Genomic DNA, 23,332 nt, shown 5'->3' with positions numbered 1-23,332 from the left:
ATAAATTCCATTCATGGGGACCTATGGCTCTGAAATTCCAAACAAATATATTCTATCTTGCACATGCCATTTGTTCAAATATTTGGAAATCACTCTCTAATCACCTTTATTTTCTTTTATGGAGTAAATACCTTAACCTTTCTTCTACCAATTTGTTCACATAACATGAATTTGGGATCTCTTCACTTATTCTTATCTTTTCACTTGGACACAATGTAATGTTATTTCTCTGCTTTTTTGAAATTCCAGTTTCTCTTTTATAAGCATATAACCTTCATACTTTTTCATGGTCTGTGATCTTGATTGATAATAATATTTTTTTGTCTATCTAGCACCAGCTTAAAAGATTTTTCCTGCTTATTTTCAGAACTTGGTATTACAAAAGTGCTAAATTTTTTTTAACTTTCAGATACAAAATAATAGTTACTGAAGTGATTTTCAAACTATATCTCTATCTATGATTTGAGACTACTAGTGTACCTACTTCTGTTTCCTTCAGCTCATAATCACTGAACATGTTTTTGTTTTTTTCCCTGCATATGTGACATCGAGTTAGATATAATACCTCAAACATTATTTGAAACAATATAGAGTTCAATGGGGTACTTAATTCCATTAGTATGACAATGTATTCATCACGGCAACCAACCAATGAGGCTTACTGGAGGTCCAGCATTCAGAGATTTTATTGTGGCTTCATTATGTAGGCACGGCTGATTAATCGATTGCCCATGTGATTGAACTCAATCTCCAGGTTGATTGATCCCAGGTGACCAAAAGCCCCCACTCTAAGTCATATTGTTGGCATTTCTGGCATGGCCAACCCCAAACTAAGACTGCTAGGAGTGGCCAGGCCCACCCTAAGCAAAAACGTTCCCATCCGGTATGACATAGATTACCTACCAGAAGCCACAAGCAAAGGCAAGACCTCTCTTTGGGCAAGCCAAATTCTTTACTGCACACTGACAATCTCTTCTTTTTAAGTGGGATGGTAGATCATTAACATTTATTTAATTATTGATATGGTTGAATTTAACTACACCATATTGTTGTTTGTTTTCTACTTGAGCTATCTGATCTGTATTTCTCTTTGTATGACTTCTTTTGTATTAACTGAGTATTAAATTTTAAGATTCCATTTTTTCTCCATCATTTAGTTTATAAACTACATCTCTTTGTTTTTATTTTTAATGTTTGCCTTAATGTTTACAATGTACATATTTAACTATCACAGCCTTGCTTCAAATATTATAAAATTTTATGTATGATATAAAAACCTCATATCAGTATACATCCATTTTACTCCTCTCGGTCTTTACCAAGTTTCACACAACTGACACCTAATTATGGTAGAGATCTTTTTATACATATTTACTATCTTTGCTCTAAGCAAGACAATTATCTTTTAGAGGTATTACACAATGAAAACAAATTTTTAGATTTACTCATTGTTTATAAGTTCTGGGGATATCTATTTTTTTAATAGTTCCAAATTTCTATCAGGTATCATTTTTTCTTTTGTCTTGAAAACATCCTTTAATCTTTCTTGCAATGCAGGATTGCTGAGTATAAATTCTTTCAACTTTTGTTTAAATGGAAAAACGTTATTTTTATTTTTGAAACATGGTTTTACTGGCTCAAGAATTCTATGATGACTTTTTCTTTCAGTGTGTTAAAGAAACACTGTCTTTCAGCTTGCATTGTTTCTGACAACAAATTTTCTATCATTTTGTTGTTCTTTTGTTAGGGAAGTATCTTATTTCTGACCACCTAAAAATTTTTCTTATTGGTGAATTCACTGTAATCAATTGTGGTATGAATCTTCATTGTTTTCTTTAGGTTTATTCTATGTGGGGTCTATTTATAAAATTTTCTGCTATTTCCTCTCCTTTCTTCTTTTGGTATTTCAGTTATACATATATATTAGCCCACATAAACTTATTCCACAGCTAATACTCTATTCAGTTTTCTTCACTCTTTATTTTCTTTGTGTTTCATTTTTGATAGTTTCTATTGCTATACCTTCAAGTTCATAAATCTTTTCTTCTATAATCTCTAATTTGCCCTTAATTTCATCTAGTGTTTTTTTTTTTAAACTCAGACATTATAATTTTCATTTCTAGAAGTTTGATTTGGGTCTTTTTTATACATTTAATATATCTACTTAGTGTTCATTCTTTCCTCTAGCTTCTTAAACATATAGACTAATTCATAATAACTGATCTAATATCCTTGTCTACTAAATTTATCATCTGTGTAGTTTCTAGGTCCTTTTCATTTGTTGATGTTTCTCTTTCTGTTGAGTTGCATTTTCCTGCTTCTTTTCATGGCTGGTAATTTTTGATTGGTTGCCAGATATTATGAATTTTATTCTGTTGGATTTGGGTGTATTTGTATTCCTAAAAATATACTTAAGCTTTATGCTTAGATCCTGCTAAGTAACTTGGAAACATTTTGTCCTTTTTGACCTTGTTATACAGACCAAGAGCAGCATTTTGACAAGAGCTAATTTTGCCCTATTACTGAGGCAAAAACATTCTTCAAAGGCTATATGACACTTCATGAATTATGACATTTTCACCCTTGCTGATGGTAAAAAAAAAAAAAAAAATGATTTACATACTTATGTTCTAGGGGTTGCATCTGATTCTTTCAGTGGTTATTTTTCCAGCCCTGGTTAATTTTCCCACACAAACGAGTTTATCAGTACTCAGCTGATAGACTTGACATCGTCTATAGATCTCTGAAATTCTCTCTGTGCATTTCGTTCATTTTCAGTACTCTGCCATGCAAATTCTAACTATCTTGGCCACCTCAAACTCCAAATTCTGTCACTTCAATTTAGGGAGATGGTCTGGCCTTGACTGATTTCCTTGTTTCTCCATTTTGGTCTGAAAATTATCTCTAGGCAGTAAACTGAGGCATAAGTGGCAAGAGGGGCTCGCCAAACATTTTTACTCCCTCTTAGAGATCACTGTTTTTCATTTCCAGAGGTCCAGTGTCTTTAAACCATTGTTTAAAATATATTTCTGATTTTTTCATTGTTTCAGATGCGAGATTAAACCTACTTCTTTTAATTCCATCTTGGCTAGAAGCATAAGTCTTATTTACTTTTCCTATATATGGAAGCAAATTTCTCAATTTTCTACTTTCAGCATTCAAGAAAGTAATAGTCAACATTAGGCAGAGTTTTCATGGGATGATAAGTATTTCCTCTTAAGTTGAATGGAGTGGATGCATAAATTGATTAGTTGGGATTTCATAGTTATTATTTAATTTTTAAATGTTAATTGAAAATATTGATTTACATATAACCTTATGATAAAATCTAATCTTGAGTAAATTGAAATGATGCAGTACTTTTAAATTAATAGGGATTGGGGTAAAGGAATTTTTTTAAGATTAATTTCACAAAAATAAAATAACAAAGAGGAAACAAAAACTAGAAAATATAGTAAATAGTAAAATCAAAATAAAATGAAATCCCATTTTTGAAGTTTTTATAATTCCTATAGTGAGCTAATTTCCTCCAAAAGCAAATTCCTAAATTGAATTTTTAAATGTGAATAATTTAACATGCAAAGGTCAAAAATTAAGGGATTGCAAAAGATGAAACCAACAAATAAAAAGAATTAATAGAAAAGTAGAATTTGACTAAACAGCTATATTAGACAAAATCAATAAATAAATTATTATGGTCGTAAACATTTATGCCACAAACAATCTAAGAGTTTTATCATACTCAAAGAAAAAAACTAGAAGATTTTATAAATTGTAATAAGCATAAAAGATGTTAATAAATCTCAGACTTTGACAGGATAATGAGAAAAAATTAAAAAGATACAGATGTTTTGAACATAATAATTAATTCTAGTATATTCATCTATTGTTCACCCATGTATTTATCAATCTTTATCTACTTGTCTATTGATGTAGACCATGGAGGTGTTGCCCATAACCCAGATATAGAGCAAGGGGAGGTCAGAGGAGCCTTTTTGTTCCATTTTATTTATTTGTTTGTTTGTTTATTTGTTCAATTAAAGTATAGTTGATTTACAATATTATATTAGTTTCAGGTGTACAACATAGTGATTCAATATTTTATAATTATACTTTATTTAAAGTTATTATAAAATAATGGCTATATTTCCCTGTGCTCTACAATATATCCTTGTTGCTTATTTATTTTATACATAGTAGTTTATACCTCTTAATCCCCTACCCCTATCTCACCCCTCCCCATTCTCTATCTGTGAGTCTGTATCTATTTTGTTATATACATTCATTTGTTTTAATTTTTAGATTCTACATATAAGTGGTAATGTAGAGTATTTGTCTTTCTCTGTCTGACTTATTTCACCAGACATAATACTCTCTAGGTCCATCCATGTTGTTGTAAATGATGGAATCTCATTCTTTTTTATGGCTGAGTAGTATTCCATTACATATATACATACATATATATATACACACACACACACACACACACACACGCATATATATATATAAAATCACATCTTCTTTATCCATTCATCTGTGTTTGGACACTTGGGTTTCTTTCATATCTTGGTTATTGTATTATAAGTAGTGCTGCTATGAACATTGGGTACACATATGTTTTCAAATTAGTGTTTTCATTTTCTTCAGATATATATCTATCAGTGGAATTGCTGGATTATATGGTAGATCCATTTTTAGGTTTTTGAGGAGCCTCCATACTGTTTTCCATACACCAATTTACAACCCCACCAACAGTGTACTAGGGTTACCTTTTCTCCACATCAGAGGAGTCTTTGTGAAGTTGAGCAGACAAAGCTGAGAAAGAAAGTCTCAGACCAGGAGAGTAGCATTTGTTAAGTAAGGCATAGAGTCTCAAGAAAGAATGCCTCATTCAAGGCTGAAAGTACAGAGCTAAATCAGTATAATAGGAAAACTGGATGCTCTCAGCAAAAATGATTCTGAAGAGATAGGTGAGGAGCCAGACCAGAAGGACATTTTATGCCTGCCAGATCTCTTAGATTTTTATCTTGACAGTGAGGAAGCAGCATGTTTGTCATGTGCCTCATGAGGTCTGGTTTCTGCACTAGTTCCAAATCTACCTGATACTCACTAGTTATACAGCCTTATGCAACTACTTAAACTTTCTTGTCCTCAGTCCTTTCATGACTAGAATGGGGGTTAAAATACTCAACTTTCAGGTTTGCTGTGAGAGCTATGAGCTATGTAGTGTGAGGCATATTGTAGCTACTCAATAAATATTAGCTAGTTATAATATCTATTGTATATATAATATATATGGTATATAATATAAATTAGCTATCTATAATATTAACTATTTTTTGAAGCAGTTATAATATTTATTTATATATAATATATGATATTAATATAACTTAGCAATCTATAATATTAACTATTCTTTTTGAAGCAGTTATAATATTTATATATAACATATGATATATATTATAAATTAGCTAGCTGTAATATTAACTATTCTTTTTGAAGCAGAATCATGGTAAAATTTTTCCTTTAAAAATTGTTGTATTTTCAATTGTATGAAACACCAGAAATAAGATCAATGAAGATGCATTTGATAATCAAAGTGAGGAATTTTATGGTTCTGAAGTACAGCAGTCTTGGGGGTGATGGGACATGGTATTTGCGGGGTGGGTGGTAAAATGGAAGGAGAATTGTAGGCTAATTCCAAGTTTTCTCCCTTGATTGATTGCCTTAAAAGGGGTTGCATTAGCAGAAGCAGGTTCAGGGGTAATAATAATAGCAGCACTTATATAGCAATTACTTTGCCAGGAATCTAGTAATTGCTTTAAAAGTGTATGTCTCATTCAGTCTTCACAATCAGCATATGTGGTAAGTGCTAGTTCAATCTTAAATAAAGGAAATGAGCCATAGAGAGATGAATTTATCTATGCAGGGTCATCCAGCTTGTAGATGGCAGGACTGGGATTCAAACCCAGGCAGAAATGTTTCATTAACAATGCTTTAACCATTCTATTGCTTGATTATGAAAATGATTTATTATGAAAATTATATGAATGAGGCAATGTTCTAGGTCTTTGTACCAAACATTTAAAATATTGGTCTCAGTTTCCTCATCTGTAAATTGTGATTATAGTAGTAGATAGTTTATAAATATCTTTCATTTATGATTCCATTAACTTTAATAATATTAGGGAAGAGACAATTCAGTGATATACAGATAGTTAGCAGAATAAAATTGGAAAGATAAGATTCTAAATCCAATGATTATTTTCATATTAGGAATGAGGTGTGATGCAATATTTTTAATTGTTCCTTGTTTTGTTCACAGTAAATATGACAGCACAGGTGCGGGTAAGCTTGTCCTTCTCTCTTCTACTCCTTCCTTCCTTGGACCTTTCTCACGTAACATACTGCCACCCTTGAAACAATTTTCACAGCAGAAAAAATGACAGTAATCTTTCTTGAAGATTTTTTTTTTCCACAAAAAAATGTGCTGTGTAGTTACTTTTTCGAAGAGCACAGTAAAATAAAATTAAAGAAACAAATATCCCATGAATTAATGGAATAAAGACCTTCATGGTTACTCCACTACTAATCTCTTCCTTTTCATTGGTATCTGTCTCTTTTCTTTACTCTCTACGATTCATATTTGGGAAGGACAAATAAAGTAAGAGACAGAGAAAGGGACTGCAGAGAAAAGTGAAACTAGCTGTTAGAGGAAGCCAAGTGACAGTAAAGAAGACAAATGGAAAAAGGAAAGTGGAGCTGACAAAGTGGAAAAGATAAAAATGAATAAGAAAAAATGAAAATGAATGGAGTGACAAGAGAAATACTGAGTTATGAGAAACAGTATGCCCCCAATAAATTACAATCTTAAAAATAAGAAAATGTACACAGTGTTAAGGTTTTTTAAAAATAGGTGCTTATGGGACTATTTTATATACCAGGTTTTGATGTTAAGAAGGATTTTAATAACGTCTCTTGAACACCCCAGACTCTGCACCATCAGTGCAAGAATAATTGATGAGAGTGCTATTGTTGCCCAGCCTTAGTATTCATCTAAATGCATACAAGAGGATTTGTTATTGCAAATGACATGTAAATTAATCCATTGTGACTTAAAGGCAAGAGACTCTGATGACTCAGTGCTATCACATCCACCTAGGGCAGGCAGTTAGGAAACATAAAAACAGCATTAACTACTGAGTGTGTGTTATAAAAGAGGCCAAGCTGATGGTGATTTGACTGGTCTGGATGCTGTTCAAGGTGGAGTTCTTTTCCAAATGTAATTCTATCTGTTCTGTTGCATAAACCTACAGTTAATTTATCTTTTTCCATCAAGATCCACATCACACGTAATATAATTGCCTTTGTAAGTAGCTTATCCATCATGACTAATGATGCAAAGATGAACCGATGGCCAAAGGTCTGATGCACTTATCCTTTACAAAATGAAAGGAAAAAACTCTCATTTTTTTCACAATATATAATGTGTCTAATAGATAAAAATGTTTTGAATTCTCAAAATAGTTCAGTTTTTATGAGTATACACTGAACATCTCTAACTTACAAGTTGATTGGATTTCAGTAGCGTATATTAATTCAGAATGTATTTTCCTACAGGAGAAAGTTAAAACTGGAGATCAGGTGCCTAGGCCAGCCCACATAAGCCTTAATTCCTTTAGTCCTCCCATATCATGGGTACCCTTTTTGTGTCAGGCAATATTCCATGTGCTTAGAATACAGCAGTGAACAACAGGGATGAGTCCTTGACCACAGAGAGCAATAAATAAACAAACAAATAAATATATAACATAACCTTAAGTGCTATGAAAAAAGAAATACCAGACAAGGAAGATTCAGAGTCATAGGAGATATAGTTTGGATAGATTTAAAATAGGTTCTGTGAGATACTAAGCAAATACTGAGATAGAGTTTGGGATTCAAGATGTTTATTAGTTATTAACACTTGTGAAATAGAGGAGAAAGAACTAGAAATGGGCCGAGAAAGGAGTCAAATTGTGACACAGTGAAGACAAGGCCTCAGCTAACCCATTGGTGGAACTCTTGAGTGAGTATTGCCCAGTAGAAGATCCTCGTAGACTGAAAATCATCAGGCCTTTTTATTTCTGCCTTACTCAGCCAGTGAATGTGGACTGCCACAAGAAAGGCATGAGCTCGAGTGGGCCATTTTCTGAAAAGGAGGCAGACCCTGAAGGAGCTGATGGCTAGAGGCTATCTGCTGATTGTACTCCCCACAGCTGAGCAGCATGTTCTTCCTTGAAATGGGATCTGATGGCACATCTTCATATCTACAATAGGATAAGCAGGGAACGTTTTTCTGAAAGGAAATCTGAAAGAAATAAAAAACTGAACTTTGCTAATGTATAAAAATGTGCATTAGAGGTGGAGGGAACAACCATTGCAAAGACCCTGAGATTACAGCATATTTGATGTTTGAGGAACAAGAAGAAGAGTAGCCAGTGTGACTTGAAAAAAGTAAGACAGACAAATAATATAGGAAGTTGAGTTGAAGATGTGGGCAGGGTCAAAGATTACTGAAATTAATTGTGATGGGAAGGTTTTTAAAAAGGGAATGACCTCACATTTTAAAATATCTCTCTGGGTGCTTAATAGAGAATAGAGTAGAGAGAGAGGAAACAGGGAGATAGGGTTGAAAACTATTACTAACCCACCAAGAGGTACTGAAGGCTTAGACTAGGATGGTGGCTGTTGAAGCGGTGAGAACTAGTTTAATTCAGTTACACTTTGGAATTCAAGCCACCAGAATTTGATGATAAAATGGATGTGGAAGTTTGTGTGTGAGAGAGTCATCAACAATGACCCCTAGTTTTTGGCGAGGAAGCCTAGGTGAAAAGTAGTGCCCCATTTGCAGATGGAGAACACAGGTGATGAGAAATTAGAAATTAAAAGAAATTAGAAATTAAAGTTGTTAGGCATGGCAGATTTGAGTGGCGATGTTGAGGCAGCTAGTGAATATTCAAATAAGATTTCAGGGAGAAGTCACAGCAAAATATACAAATAGTATTTAAAGCCATGGGACAAGACTAGATGATAATACCAAAAGAGTAAATGTTAATAACAAAAATAAGGACATGATGACTAACCCCATGGCTCTGCATCTGTCAGGATGGGTTTGGTTATAGTGCAGTAACAAACAGGTCTCTTATTTCTCACTCATTCTACACACTTAGAATGGGTTAGCTGAGATTTATTTCCACCTTGTCTTTACTCTAGGACCCTGATAAAAGAGATGCCACTAATGTGAAACTTTGATGGTTACCATGGCAGAAAGAAAGAGAATGTGATAAAGCATGTAGAGGCTCAAAGTTTTGCTTATAAGTAACACATGTTGCTTGCACTTACATTTCAATGGCCCAAAGCAAATCACCTACCTGTACCTAATTACAAGTGGGTGGGAAGTGGAATCTTATCATGTATTCTGAAGAAAAGTAAGTTAAAATATTTGTGAACAACCCTAATGACTTCACAGCACTTCAAACTTTTGAGGTAAATAAAAGAAGATGACCTGGCAAAGGATATTGAATAGAAGTGGCTAAATATGTAGGAAGAAAATAAGATGTAAGGTAGAAAAGTATTTAAAGAATAAAAACACAATCTATTTTTATCATACTTCACATCTATGAAACAATAACATTTTTTATAAGAATGTGTGAAGCAGACTTCCAGTTTCTGGTTCCTCATGTGAGGAGCTTCAGAGTCACCATCCTAACACAAGTAAAAAGTTGAACAGACAGAAAAAATCAATGACTCTTCTTGGATCCATAAGAGAGGGGAAGACACAGGGCAAACTACTCCCTCCAAGACTGAAGAAACAGGCAAATACAGGGAGTCACAGCTGACCAGAGCAGAAGCTCAGAGTGGAAACCGAAGTGGGAACCAGTGCTGGGTAGGAAAACCAGAACAGTAATTGACAAATTGTGAAAGGCTGAGTGTGGACAAGTCTGAGAGTTAAAAATTCCAAGGGGATCCAGTCATAGGCAGGTCCTTACAATATTGCGAGATTTACTCCAGAGGCTTGACTAGACTATGTGAAAGAAAGGAGAGAAGGTCAGTGGAGAGCTCAAGGGATAGACTCCAGGGAGTCTGGAGAGTGATGATGAGGATGTGAGTACAAGGGAGAGGAGACAGGATGTTAATATACTAGACATGACAATCAAAATATTCACTGAGGCAGCATCTCCTAACAAGCAAAAGTTCTGTCTGTCTGAGGCAGCCCATGGGGGCCATATTTGATACAAAGTGACCCTGTACCCACCTTGGCACATCTCACCCAAAGAAAGCTAATTGCACAGGCCAGACAGCACTTACGACTTGGCATGGCACAGAACTAGTAGCTGGCCAATCCGATTATTGAATTAGAAAATTTGGCTTTAAAAGATGAAAAGAATAGAGAAATTAGAAGGTACTGGAGTCAAGAAGTAGGACAGAATTCAGAGGCAGGATAGATACAAGATAACTAATATTTAGAAGGAGAAGCTACTTTTAAACTGAAGCTAATTTCAAACAGTTACAGAAAAGACATATAATGTAAAAGAGAAAAAAACTTTCAAATAGGTAAGGAGGGAATCTGTGCAAAGGCTGAGAATAGATGAATAGGGCTAATGGCAGTAAAAGTGAATATCATGGGGCTCACATGTACCTAGTCCATGTTATGAAGCTTGCCTGAATGGCATTTTCTGTTTTGTGAATCCTGGGAGATCTCTGTTTCCATGCCCTGTGTGTGCTAGAAGTGCCTATATATCCATAATATACTGTAAGATCCTATCAGAACAGAAGGCTAAGAAAAGGAGTGGTGAAAATCTTCCACTGACTTTGGGATCAGTAGACAAAGGCTGGGGTGGTGGCATATTTCTTGGTCATCATTTTTCTCCTCCGTCCTGCCAGTTGTATCCTTACCTTATTTACATTCTTATTTGCAATTTCACTTAAGACTTAGAAGAAGGCCTAATTGTTATTCTAATTGTTATTTTAGCATGGGATCAAGGACAAGTTGCTCATATTATCACTGCCAAAGTAAAACTCTAGATTCCCTTTTCCCTCACCTAGCTCAGACCCAAGAGGATCTGAATTCCAATGTGAGTTCTGTCTCATAGCTCTATGATTTGTGGCTATCTCCCCATTTGAAAAATAGGGATAATTAATACCTTTTATCTTTCAGTTTGGTTTTGAAGGTTAATAACTGCAACGTGGCACTTAGTACACATTTGATTCATTGCAGCCATTCATGTTAACACCTAGAAAGCATTTAATTCCTTTCATGTCTCCAAGGCTTGGGAGGAGGAAAGGGATGGGGAATGATGAGTGGCAGATTCTCATTCTGCCAGGGAATCAACTGAAGTTGTTGTTGGGGAGGAAAAATTTCATCCTCTCTCTGAAAAAATGTTCCTCAGAAAGGAATTCTTAATATTCTTACATTAAGAATGAAGCATTTAGTGTGTTCAAGTGTAGAACTGCCTGTGTTTCAGACTCTACACAGTCCAAGTAGCTTTTTCTTGACACCTTGTTTGCTCAAGAGTTGAAGTCTTTTAAAAATTACTAAGGAAATAGAATTAACTTTTAGCTTTAACTGAATATCACAGATAATTTTTGCATAGGCAAAAATCAGTTTATTCAGCACTTAAGTAACTGGTTTCCTCTTGAAGAGTTTAGAAGTAATTAATTGAAGAATACAGAGTATTTTTAGCCATCAAACTTTAAATGTGTAGTAGAATAGAAATAAGCAACCTTATGGAAGATCTTATCTTTTCAGGTGGCACAGTATATTAATTATTCAGGAAGGCACTGACTTATTCAAAATATTGTACTTTTAAGGTTTGCTAACAAGCATGTTCTGCTGTGTATGAGTAAATTGATACTTTGTGTATGAGATTTTCCTTCAGAGCCAGGACACTCAAAAATTTCAGTTGTATTTCCTTATACTCATATCTTCTTTGAATAAACCAATCAACAAACAAGCATATTACATAAGCTTGATCACCAAACCTAATCACAAGGCTTGGCCACACATTTGGCCATCTCCATATATCAAATCCACTTTGGTACAAGTAAGTACCAATCCTGAGGCTATTTAAAAGAGTACAATATGTTCTGGAAAATATTTCTAAAGATGAATTCAAAAATATTTTGGACAATGGAAATGCTATTGGAATGAATCCTCAAAAAGTGACAACTTTGAAGGAGATGATGTTCATTTTGTTGAAGAAATTCTAATATTTGTTTAAAAACTCACTCTCTTTTATACTCACAGTTCTTACTGAATTAGCAATAACTTTTTCCACAGGCCTGTTCATTCTGACTTCTCAGGCCACCCATGGTTTTATGAGCCTCTCTTGTTGCTGTTGTTGCTGTTGCTGTTGTTTGAACCCAATGTTTAAGGATAAAAGAGCCTGGTAAAATAAAATTAGGGTAAGACATAGTATAGTATATAGTTATGGTATTCTTCCATTCTCCTGGCATCCATCTTCTGCCTGGATTTGGCTATAGCTCTGTCATGCTTTCATACCCTTTCCAAATAATTTGGAGTAGGCTGGCATAATTTCTGACTGGTAATAGAGCTGTTGCCTGCTCCTTTGGGACAGAGATATTTTATTCTAACTTTTCTGGCTTTCCAAATGTTTGATGGAACAACGGAATCTATGCAATAAAGTTAATGTTTGTATTGCTTGAATTACTTTCATTTCCCAACATAAATAATATTGTAAAATTCTAAGCAAGAATCTAAACATGAATGCCGACATTGTGGTCTGATTATTCTCAGTTTCCCTGCATGGACAAACTTTCACTCTCTCTCTTCCCTTCTCACTTCTTCTACTTCCTCCTCCCCTTCCTTCTCTTCCTTCTTTTTCTTTCTTTCTTTTTTTTTTAATTGAGGTATAACTGATAAATAACATCATATTAGTTTCAGGTGTACAACATAATGATTCAACATTTGTATATATTGCAAAATGATCACCACAATAATTCTAGTTAATATCTGTCACCACACATAGTTACAAATCTTTCTCTCTTCCTTCTTCTTCTTCTTATTGTCTCTTTCTCTTTATAATTATGTCACATAGCCACAGCTAGTTGTAAGAGAAAATGAGTATTTAGTTGCTCCAGCCAACAAAATTAGGATCCTGTTGGCAAGAAAGACAGGAATAGATGTTGAACAAAACACTAGTGTGCTGCACATATTATGTTCACTGTGCTGTAGTTATTTTTACTTGTCTCTCTCCTGAATCAGAAGCCATGACTTAGCGCCTAGATTTATGCTTAGAACATGGTAAGTGTTCCGGAAATGTTGGTAGAATTTTTAAAATGTAAATTCCAACAATTTCATGTGCTTTTTTTTTCCTCTGATGTACTTACAAAGCTAACTTTGTAAAGTAACAAACAATAAAAGAAAATCCAGAGAAAACAAACTAAAACCCTGTGCTTTTTGGGAAAAATCTTTGGTTTATTCTACCTTGCTTGGTGTATATTATTTAGCTTCACAGGACGACTATAAAATTTAGCCAAACTATTCATAAATGTTAGAATAGACTTTTATAAATCACCATTTTTATATAATCCTAAGGAAAGAGCCAATTATAAATGATAAAAAGGAAAAGTAGCTGAAGCATTTCAATGTACAGAGGAATGAATAAGCAAGACTAAGAATACCAAAAGTGAGGACCAGCAATATTTTGAAATAAGAATAGCTGTATAAATTCACCTTCTAAAAGAGCAGATTTGGGGTATATCATACAACATACATAGATGAGTCTATATGTTTCAAATTATGCATTGGAAGACAAACCATTTATCGAGGATCTTGGTGTGTGTGTGAAGATAGAAAAACAAAAGAAAACAACAGTATATTAAAAAATATTTAGAAATCCAAACCTCAGGATTGTTTATAGCCCACCATTCCTTCTACTTATGCCTACAATTAATAAGAAAAGTTTTTATTTTTAATATGGTGTGTGTCTGGGAAAGTCATAAAGTTCAAGGAGATCTACAAGGAGCAATAGCCCTGCCCAGAACTCATGGATGACAGAATTATAAAATGACACTGAATTTCATTAGGTTCCTGCTATTTAGTAAACAACAGAATTATCATACATTTCCTTTCTATTAATAATTGCCAAAGGAGAAAAAAGTTATTTCATTCCATCCAGAGATCTATTTTCTTACCAATTAGGCTTTTTAAAACAACTAATTAAGGCACAAAGCAGTGGTGCTGAATTATTATTTGTGTCTTTTTTTTCTTGTTGTGCAGTAGTTAATAATAACAAAATGTTTTGATTTTACCCAAAGGTAATTATGTTTGAAAAGTATAAGGAAATTTACTTCAATTAGATAAGAGCCCCATTGGAGCTTGGTTAAATGAGAATTTTAAAACATAACATTTTTTCCAACTCCCTAGAATATAAACAACTAAAAAGATGGAAACCAGAGACATTTTCTGGCTTAGCTCCTAAAGGGTAACAGATATCTAGAAATGAAATCTTCAATATTCATTTTGATGTGGCCCGAGAACATCTGCTAAGCATGGCATGGCCCACTGTCTTTAGATCTGGCCTCTGCTTTTAACAGGGTAGGAAAGAGACTTAGATAGAAGCAGGGTAGAATAGAGCTATTGGCCTACCCTATTAGCCAAAGCCCAATATCAAAATATATGACACCATATAGAATTGTCAGGGCAAAGATTGACCAAATAGGTGGAGTCCCAGGATAAAGTAGGAGAGTATTTTAACAGGTGGCAGGGAATAGTGAGGACAACAATGGGTCAAAGGATACTTAGACAATCATGTCAGCAACAAGGTTCCACTGGACCATGATTCCCTTCACTAGCAAGTTCACCTCAGATATATCCATGGTCTCAGATATGAAGAAAGTTATTACTGGAATGAAAACTTACGGAAGGAACCATAGATCAAGCATACTTATGTGATCTGAAGCACCAGGTGTAAACTCCTCTCTGGAAGCAGGAAGAAATATAACTGAACTGATTATGCAAAGGTGATGGAACCTGTCAAACATACTCTATACTTCCCCATGCCAAATCAAGCATGCAAATGATGCATTTTATTTGGCCATGATCCCCTCTCGAACTACCATCATCTTTCTTCTTCCCTACCTCCCCAAACATCTTAATTTGTTGAAATCTAATTTTGACTCTAATTTGTTCTCACTAATATCACCAATGCCTTGAAAATTCTTATGTCCAATGGATCATTTCAGGGTTCACCCTGAAGCATATTTCATTGTAGAATAACCCCACTTTATTTAAATCAACTCTTCTCTGAGCACTCGTACACATTTTCTTCTCTGGTTCTCCTTTTCATTCTCATCACCCTTCTTCAGTTTCTTCATTGGCCCATTTCCTGGATTTCAAAGGTTCTTCCCAAGGTTTTGACTTTGGAAGTTCTTTTCTATCCCTGTAGGATCTCACTGGGCAATTTTATTTGTTCTTATTTTATGGAGTAACAGTATTTTATTTGAGATTCTTTCTGTCTTAATTAATTTGAGACCTCAAAAGGATAAGAACTAACCAATAGTTGTCAAGTACCTCATATTCTGAAATGAAGTTCTATACAACCTATTTAAAATGGGCAATTTTGTGGTAAAATTTTTGATTAAAAATTGTTACACTATCAACTTCCGGGAGGATATAAAATGTTGAGATTGAAGAGGGAGAAAGAAATAGAGTTTATTTGAAGTGAGCATTTGTTTGAATGCTACTGAATTTCCTCTATTTGATGGAGGAGGGGAAGAATCAGCTTTCCCCTTACCACAAGCATCCAATGCTTAAAATTTGTCTCCTAAAGTTTGCAAGAACACAAGCATATGTTGAATGACTAAGATATTTAAAGACTAGAACTGGCCACCTAGGGTCAGAGCATAAAGAAGTGGCTACAATGGGAACCACCTGTGATTTCTCAGATGCTAAGGAATAGCTGTATATTTCCCAAGGCCCAGAGAGCAAGGCAGTCTCACTGGGAAAGCCTTTAGTGTATCAAAGACTGAGGTATACATTTGCAGAATCTGAGGAAGATGTAGTAAGTAGCCAGCAGGAAGAGAGCATTGCCTAAGTCAAGGAAGCTATAGTCAGATGCTCTTAGAAGGATAATCTTCAAGGAATCCATGCAAGTACCCATGAGACTCATCTTGGAACATGATCCAAGCTCTGAAAACACAGATGCCATGTCACTATCAGCAAGTAAGACATATGGCTTCTTCTCCTCCTTTCTCTTCCTTAAATCCTGGGTGAGGGCAGAAAGGGGGAAGAGAAGTGCAAAATGAGTAAATTTAAGAAATCCATCCCAACCTGGGGAGAGGAGGGGCTCTGAGGTTGAATGAAAGCCAGAATTTGAGAAGTATTTAGACTAGTCATTGATACGTAGTGCACTGAGCCTATTCTCGGAAAAAAAATGATGAAAGTTTTTTTTTACTATCAAAGGATGATCTAGAGAGGGATCAGTTGAAAATATCATCCAGTGGGTGGGGAAATAGCTCACTCTGATCGTTTTAAGAGACAGTGAAAAAAAAGAATAAAGTTATTTTCTGCTTGTAAACAATGAAATCTGGCATTTGGATGTGAGTGATTACACTAATGACTCTCAGCACTCTGTCTTCAGCCCTCATCTCTCTTAAGACTCATATTTCTAGCTTCCTATGGAATATCTTTACCTGTTAGTCTCTATATTTAGAGGCAACTTAACCTAGCATATTCAAAACCAAATTCTTTTCTATAAATCATGCTTATTTTCCTATATTCTCTCTCAGCAATAAGAACATTATAATCCATCCAGCCTAAAATTTTAACAGCTTCAAATCAATCTGACCCCTTCTTCTCCCATATTCCTGACATTCAATTCAAATACTTCTTTTTTTTTTTTGCCTTATGAACAAATTTCATTTCATATCCTCTTCTTCCTCATCTCCAACCCATTGACTAAATTTTACCAATCAACATTCTTTGCCAAGACTTTTGAAATACTCTCTTATCTGTCTCTCTGCCTTTAATCTGATCATATTTTAATTTATCTTCCAAACTGTCTCTCTAGTTTCATCCTTCTAAAACAAATGTGATTATTGTATCCTTCTTTGCCTATGCATTTTGCATAAGATCCCTCAACTAGAATTCTTTCTTCTGCTGGAGAACTCTTCAAAATCATTTAGTAAGTCCTCATCAGTTTCTGTGTCATGAGCAGGATGAGTCCTTAACTCTTTCTCAATGACATCACCCTGTATGAACAGCTAATATAACATGAGTCATACTGAATTGTAATTATGTGTCATTACTACTCTTCCTTCCTCCAGAGGGTGAACTCTCTAAGTGCAGGGATCATTTTTGTCATTTTTGTTGTCCCAATTCCTGGTTGTTGGATGAATGAAGCCATTAATGGGCTACCATATGTAGTGCTAGACATTCTTACTTCAGTTTTGGTTCAAACTAGGGTTATTCATAGGAATTGGAGGTTCCTATGATTAATTGGAGGTTAATCATTAGGAATGGGTAGGTAAGAGAGATAATGGAGGATAAAAACCAGACCAATCTGAATAAATTCTTGCATTCAGCAAAACTAAAATACATTCATTCATGTCAATTTTGCTTTTTTCTTTCCAGTAGTTTATCCTTTGGGCAATTTAAACTAGAGTTATTAGTTTAACACATTGTTATGAAATCATTATATTTCTCCATTATTCATTTGATTGTTTAAACATCCTTGCAGTTTGTTAATAGAAATCACTTGCATTATAACCTTGTTGCTTTGCTTTAGTATTCATTCAGTTCTTAAGAATACAGAGGAATGAAGTGTTACATGAATGCTCAATAAGATTAAACAGGCAGCTTGGACTGAGGACCTAAGCTCCTCTATGTCTAGAAGTTGAACAAGGACTGCACCCCGAGAGATGATCCACCACAAAATGCAATAATTCTGCTTATTATCCAAGGATAATAACTCTATAGCTTTCATTTGGGTATCTCTGTAAGGAAAATTTATTTATGCATTTACTAGAGTTGTCATCTAGGAATGAAGTATTATATTTGGAGAAAGAGAGAAAGAGAGAAATTTTCTGTATATCCATATCTATTTCTGTATCTCACACATAAGGAGTTTTAATGAATACATGGATCCCTGATTAAACAATTAGCCCCAACACTAGAGGGTATCCAGAAATACAATTCCTGATATGTGATTAAGTTACCATTTCTACGAATTTCAGTCAGAATTTTGAAATTTCATCTAATGTTCTAATAGAAAGTATATCTCCAAATGGCATACAGTGACAACAATCATTGATGCATGAAGCAAAATATATGACACTTTCCTATGCAGCACTGTTTCAAATTGCTGTAGGTATAAGTTTAGGTGACAACTGTAACCTAATTAGTCATATACCCTTAACACCAATAATTTTACCTCTGCAAATAAGCTAGTTAAGAACAGATTCTGTCCCCCTATCTTCCAAAATACCTAGCACAGTGGTAAGAAAAACAAGTCTGAAACAACTGATTGTCTATTAAAATTTTGTAAACATTTTGTGGAAGTATAGTCAAGGATGTGCTTTTCTCTTGGGTGTTACGTTTCTTCTGCCTTCTGTGTTCTGTTAACTGCAATCACAGGCATCTTTGTTGCTTACTTAGAACAGGTGACTGTTGACCCTTATGATTGCAGAGACATTTTCCTGGCTACCACCCCTCTTTTAAAGCGTTACATGGAGGAACATGAAAGCATGGCATTCACAGTTCAAGATTTCAAGGCAATCAGTTCTGTTTGCCTGATTTACTTGAGAATAAAGTAACCATAATAAAAAGCGACCATTTTAGTCAACATTTAAAGTACATATTTTTTAGGTTTAATAACTGATGTGAGCCCTAGCTTTTCAATAATCACCTCCTCATCTCTATCTCTCCATCTCTTTCTCTCTACCACTCTCCATTCCCTATTCTCTCTTAATTCTGTTTTTCCTACAAAATGTACAAACACACATATTCATGTGCACACACACACATATATATACATCCACAAAATTATCATACCTGGGACTTTTGTATAAACAGTGCCTAATAAAATTCACCAGCAGAGATCATTAGAATTAATACTTTTTAAATTATCAGGTGTAGAAAAGAAGGAACTGATGTGAAGAGAAGTCAAACACTGTAAGAGGTGGAATATTTTTTAGAAAGGAACTATCAGGAAGATACATATAACACTATTCCACAAATCTTTTCTCTTTACAGCATTGACTGTTTTAATGTATTTACTGATTTAATTACAATTATTATGGCTAGTACTTAAGTAAAGCTGTGAAGAAGGTGAAAATAATCTTTTGCATTTCCTATTCTGTATTCTGTGATCCTCACCTCCTTTGAGGGTCTAATAACTTTTGACCAATTTCTGCTCATATCTGCTACTGCCTAGATATTCTCCTTTTCTGCCTGAACCAGGCCTGGCCTTCTGCAATGCTATGTATGCTATGAAATTTAGCTCCTGCTAATATGTGTGTTTCATTCTTTGATTTTTCTTCTAGTAATCTTAATGGTTAATCTGAATAGACCAGGAATCTCCAACACAAATGAGTACCATGGGCAAGTATGTAGTATTATAAAGTAATAAAGATATAAGACAACTTAACTTTGAATAGTGAGGGCTGAGGCAAATTGGAGACATTGGCCATGTCTAAAATGGAAAGCCATTATTCAGTTACAGCCTAATGGTATCATGTGAAAATGAAAACCTAGTGTTGTGAGATCTTTAGATTTTTTAATACAAGCCAGAAATGTAGGTTTTCATGTGAAAATTCTAATCCTTTTGAAACACTGTTCAGGTGTAAAACAAAATATACCTATAGGCAGAATTTGGACTATGTGTCACTAGCTTGCCACTTCTTTGGTAGGTGATTTTCAAATAAAGGAATAATGGCTAATAGTTGCTTAATTTTTTTTTCTTTAGAGATACTCAGTTTAGTGAAAGAGACTAACACTTTAAGGTAATTACAGTTTTGTAATGAGTGATAAGAATTGTATAAGCAAAAGATCAAGGGAGCCCAGAAGTGAGGGAAGGGGACATTTATCTGCCTGGAGTGTTCTCAGGAAGCATACCCTAGAGGAGGTGACTCTAGATTAACAGAAGGTGTTTATGAGGGACAGAAGATAAAGGGTATTTCAGAGAGTTGCTAAGTGGGAAGAGAGGTAAGAAAGCACTGTGTGTGTGTGTGTGTTTGAGAAGAGACAAAAATTTGAGGTTCTTTCCCCAAAGAAGTGGAATTGGAAATTCCAGACATGAAATCTGGTTTTTGAGGGATATTAGTTGGGGCAGGAGGGCCTCCTGGATTCTTCTTAATAATTTCAAAACATAAACTCCTCTCTATTTTTCTCTTTTTCCCTTTCCAGGTGATTTTGATGTGACCTTGCTGCTCCTTTAGATCAAAGGATACTCATCATGTAGTTTTACAACAAATTTTATGGTCATAGAAGTTAAATATTTACATTTGGGAGATGGCAAGGTTACTCTTAGTAGATATTTTATTAAAAGACATGTTATTATTGTTCTAACATTTATACTGTTTTTAAAAGTATATTTATCTTCCTTGCAAGTTCAAGTGAGATAGTTGAACATGTGGTTATCTCAGTCACAGGGTGCACACATCTGTGGAAATGTAGTCAGCCAAGCTGGAATCCCTTCAAATTCTTCACTGAAAGCTGTTCACATTGATGAATGGTTCATTCTCCCTATCGAGTTGACTGCAGAGGCTAAGAGTATCTATAAATAGAAAAACCCAGACCAAATCATATCATGTCATGTATCATACCAGGAGTAATATATACAAATAAGAAATATTATGAAAATAACTAGTACAGGTGGAAGCCACATATATTAGTAAAGAAGAGTATAGAGATAAAAGCAGGAGAGATAAATGTAGAGAGTAGATATTTTGAGCCAAACTTTTCATTGATCATAAAATGTTTTATATTTATATATTCAAAGACTTTTGTATATATACAAACCTATTCACTTTCAAAAAAGCTGTTGCTAGAGTGTATAAACACATCACTAAAAAAAAATAAGATTTATTCTTCATCTATGGCCTCAGGTAATATGCATGTAGTCAATTTGTTGATTTTATTTAAAAACAACTATTGTTTAGCAATTTGAGAGTTGTTTGCAGGGACTCTTTATCACATACATTTTATGGAGGATAACCTTGATTAGTGATACTGATCTTACTGTATCATATGCATATTTACAAGAAAAGTCAGTTTTAGTTCATCTGCTTGTTTTTCTGTGCTTCTCCCACCACATTCCTATTTTGTGAATGTACTACAAATATATTAATTTAGCCAGTAGACTTCTGTTTTGTTGGGATTTTTTTTCCCCATGGAATTTCCAGCTGATAGATTGATTATTCCCATTCTTGACAAAATCCTAGAATGCTGATCAATACTTGCTGAACAGAATTGAGTGTGCCTCACCAGATAAGGGAAACACATGCACACTCTTTGATGTTTTTCTGTAGTGAAAAATATTTTAAGGTATTGAGTGATTTATACATGTGGGTATGTGTCTCTGGCGATATGATGGTATAATCAATATTTCCTGTTGAAGACAGAATGCTAACACTGAATGGTTTCAGCTAAGCTATGGAGGAAAGAAAGCAATAGTACCACCATTCCAGAAAAGACGTGAGCCGATCTAGGTGATGGTGGTTTGCACTGCATCAACATTTCTGGATGAAACCTCTGTCAGTCTGCTTCATTTTTAATTTAAATACTTGGATAAGGGTGAAGTGAGCAGACTTGTGTGGCCTAATGGAGAAGAACTGCTCTGAGTTTATTTTATTTATCTGTTATTCCAAGATTGCCTCACTTGTTGAATTCCATAGTTTTCATTTATGCAAGAATGACAGGGACAGGGGCAGCAGAGCTAAATTCAAAGAGCCGTAAAAGATAAAAGATCAGAAGCTCAAAATGAAAAGTAGATGATGCCACATAAAATTCAGAGTATTATGGATTAATTTTTTCAGTAACTTGAAAAAAATATTTCTCTTCATGAAGACCCATAAACATAGCTCCGTGACTAGAGCAGAGGGAGGAAAGGGGCATTTTCTTGTTATTCTCCATTTCAGCCAAGACAGACATCCTGCTTTAGAAAATTAATAAAATAGTCATTACATTAAACCTTTTTCTCTGAGAATCTTTAACATCACCAGCGTGAATTTTCCTTCTGCACCAAATTCAAATGAAACTTAACTGGAGCAGTACGTAAGACTGTCACTTTACGAAACATAAGAGCCAGAGAATAATGTAGTTTGCAAATGTAAGGTGTTCTTTCCTCTTTTAATTCCTAGACCAGACATTTGAATGAATCCCAGATGTATTCAAGTAGATGAAATCCCTTCCTCACCAACACACCTCTGAGCCAATCAAAGATTACCAGTTAAAAAAACCCCAGTTCTCTGCATTTCTATTCTTTTACCTTTTGCATCCTAAAAGTGACACTCCAGTTCAATGCTTATAGTTTCATGGCTGTGCATTTTCATTTTGACAATATGATCTACAGATAAGGGACTGGAGGTGTGAGAACTCTGAATATTGATTATTCTGATTTTAAAGCACAAATTGCATTTTAAATAGATCTCAGACTGCTATGTGGGGCGGGTTGGAGTCACAGGTAGTACTGTTCAGATTGTCAGTAGCCTGTTGTCACAGCTGGAGTTGAAACTTGGACAAATAATTGTAAGTGTGATCTTCTTAGAACGAGACTGAATGCCAGTGTTGAGTTATTGTTTTAATTTCAAAATCAATGTCACTGTAAACATATAGCATGCTCTTTTTGAACAGAATTAAACATGTACCATATGATAAGTGGAAAAAGTGTTTACCTATGAAGTTATCTCTCCAATGAAACGTTTTAAGTTATGGGATCATTCTTGAGCATTTATGTGTTTTCTTAGGATTTGATGGAATAACATATTTGTCCTGTTGAGGACCAAGTACTAAAGCTACATAATTTCAGATAGTAATTAAGGAAAGGAGGAGATAGTGGTTATCATTCTTAGAAAGGTATATGTGAGTTATACTGAGTTACAGTGGTTTGCACTCTACCAACATTTCCAAATGAAACCTCTGTGGTCCAGCATGATTGGAAATACAAGTGTCTTAAAGAAAGTGAGGTGAGAACAAATGGTCTGCAAGAAACGCATGATCTGAGTCTTTTATTTTATTTACTCATTATCCTAGGCACATATTCTACAACATAACTCTATTTATGCATAAAATGTCAGACATAGGAGCTCACATCTTTAGTCTGAAAGA

At 34.5% G+C, this 23,332-nt stretch overlaps 1 long non-coding RNA gene across 1 annotated transcript in view; it reads left to right on the top strand.

Annotated features, from left to right (window-relative positions):
* Positions 1–23,332, top strand: part of LOC309659037 — a 75,987-nt gene that overhangs the window by 26,614 nt on the left and 26,041 nt on the right. Inside the window, exon 2 of the long non-coding RNA XR_014262532.1 lies at positions 1–23,332. This exon is cut by the window's left edge and continues 15,661 nt beyond it; it is cut by the window's right edge and continues 26,041 nt beyond it. This is a non-coding gene — a long non-coding RNA (uncharacterized lncRNA).

Source organism: Balaenoptera physalus, assembly GCF_965194825.1.
Source record: "Balaenoptera physalus genome assembly, chromosome: 3".
NCBI classification, from domain to species: Eukaryota; Metazoa; Chordata; class Mammalia; order Artiodactyla; family Balaenopteridae; genus Balaenoptera; species Balaenoptera physalus.
This window is presented reverse-complemented; position numbering and strand designations above follow the sequence as displayed.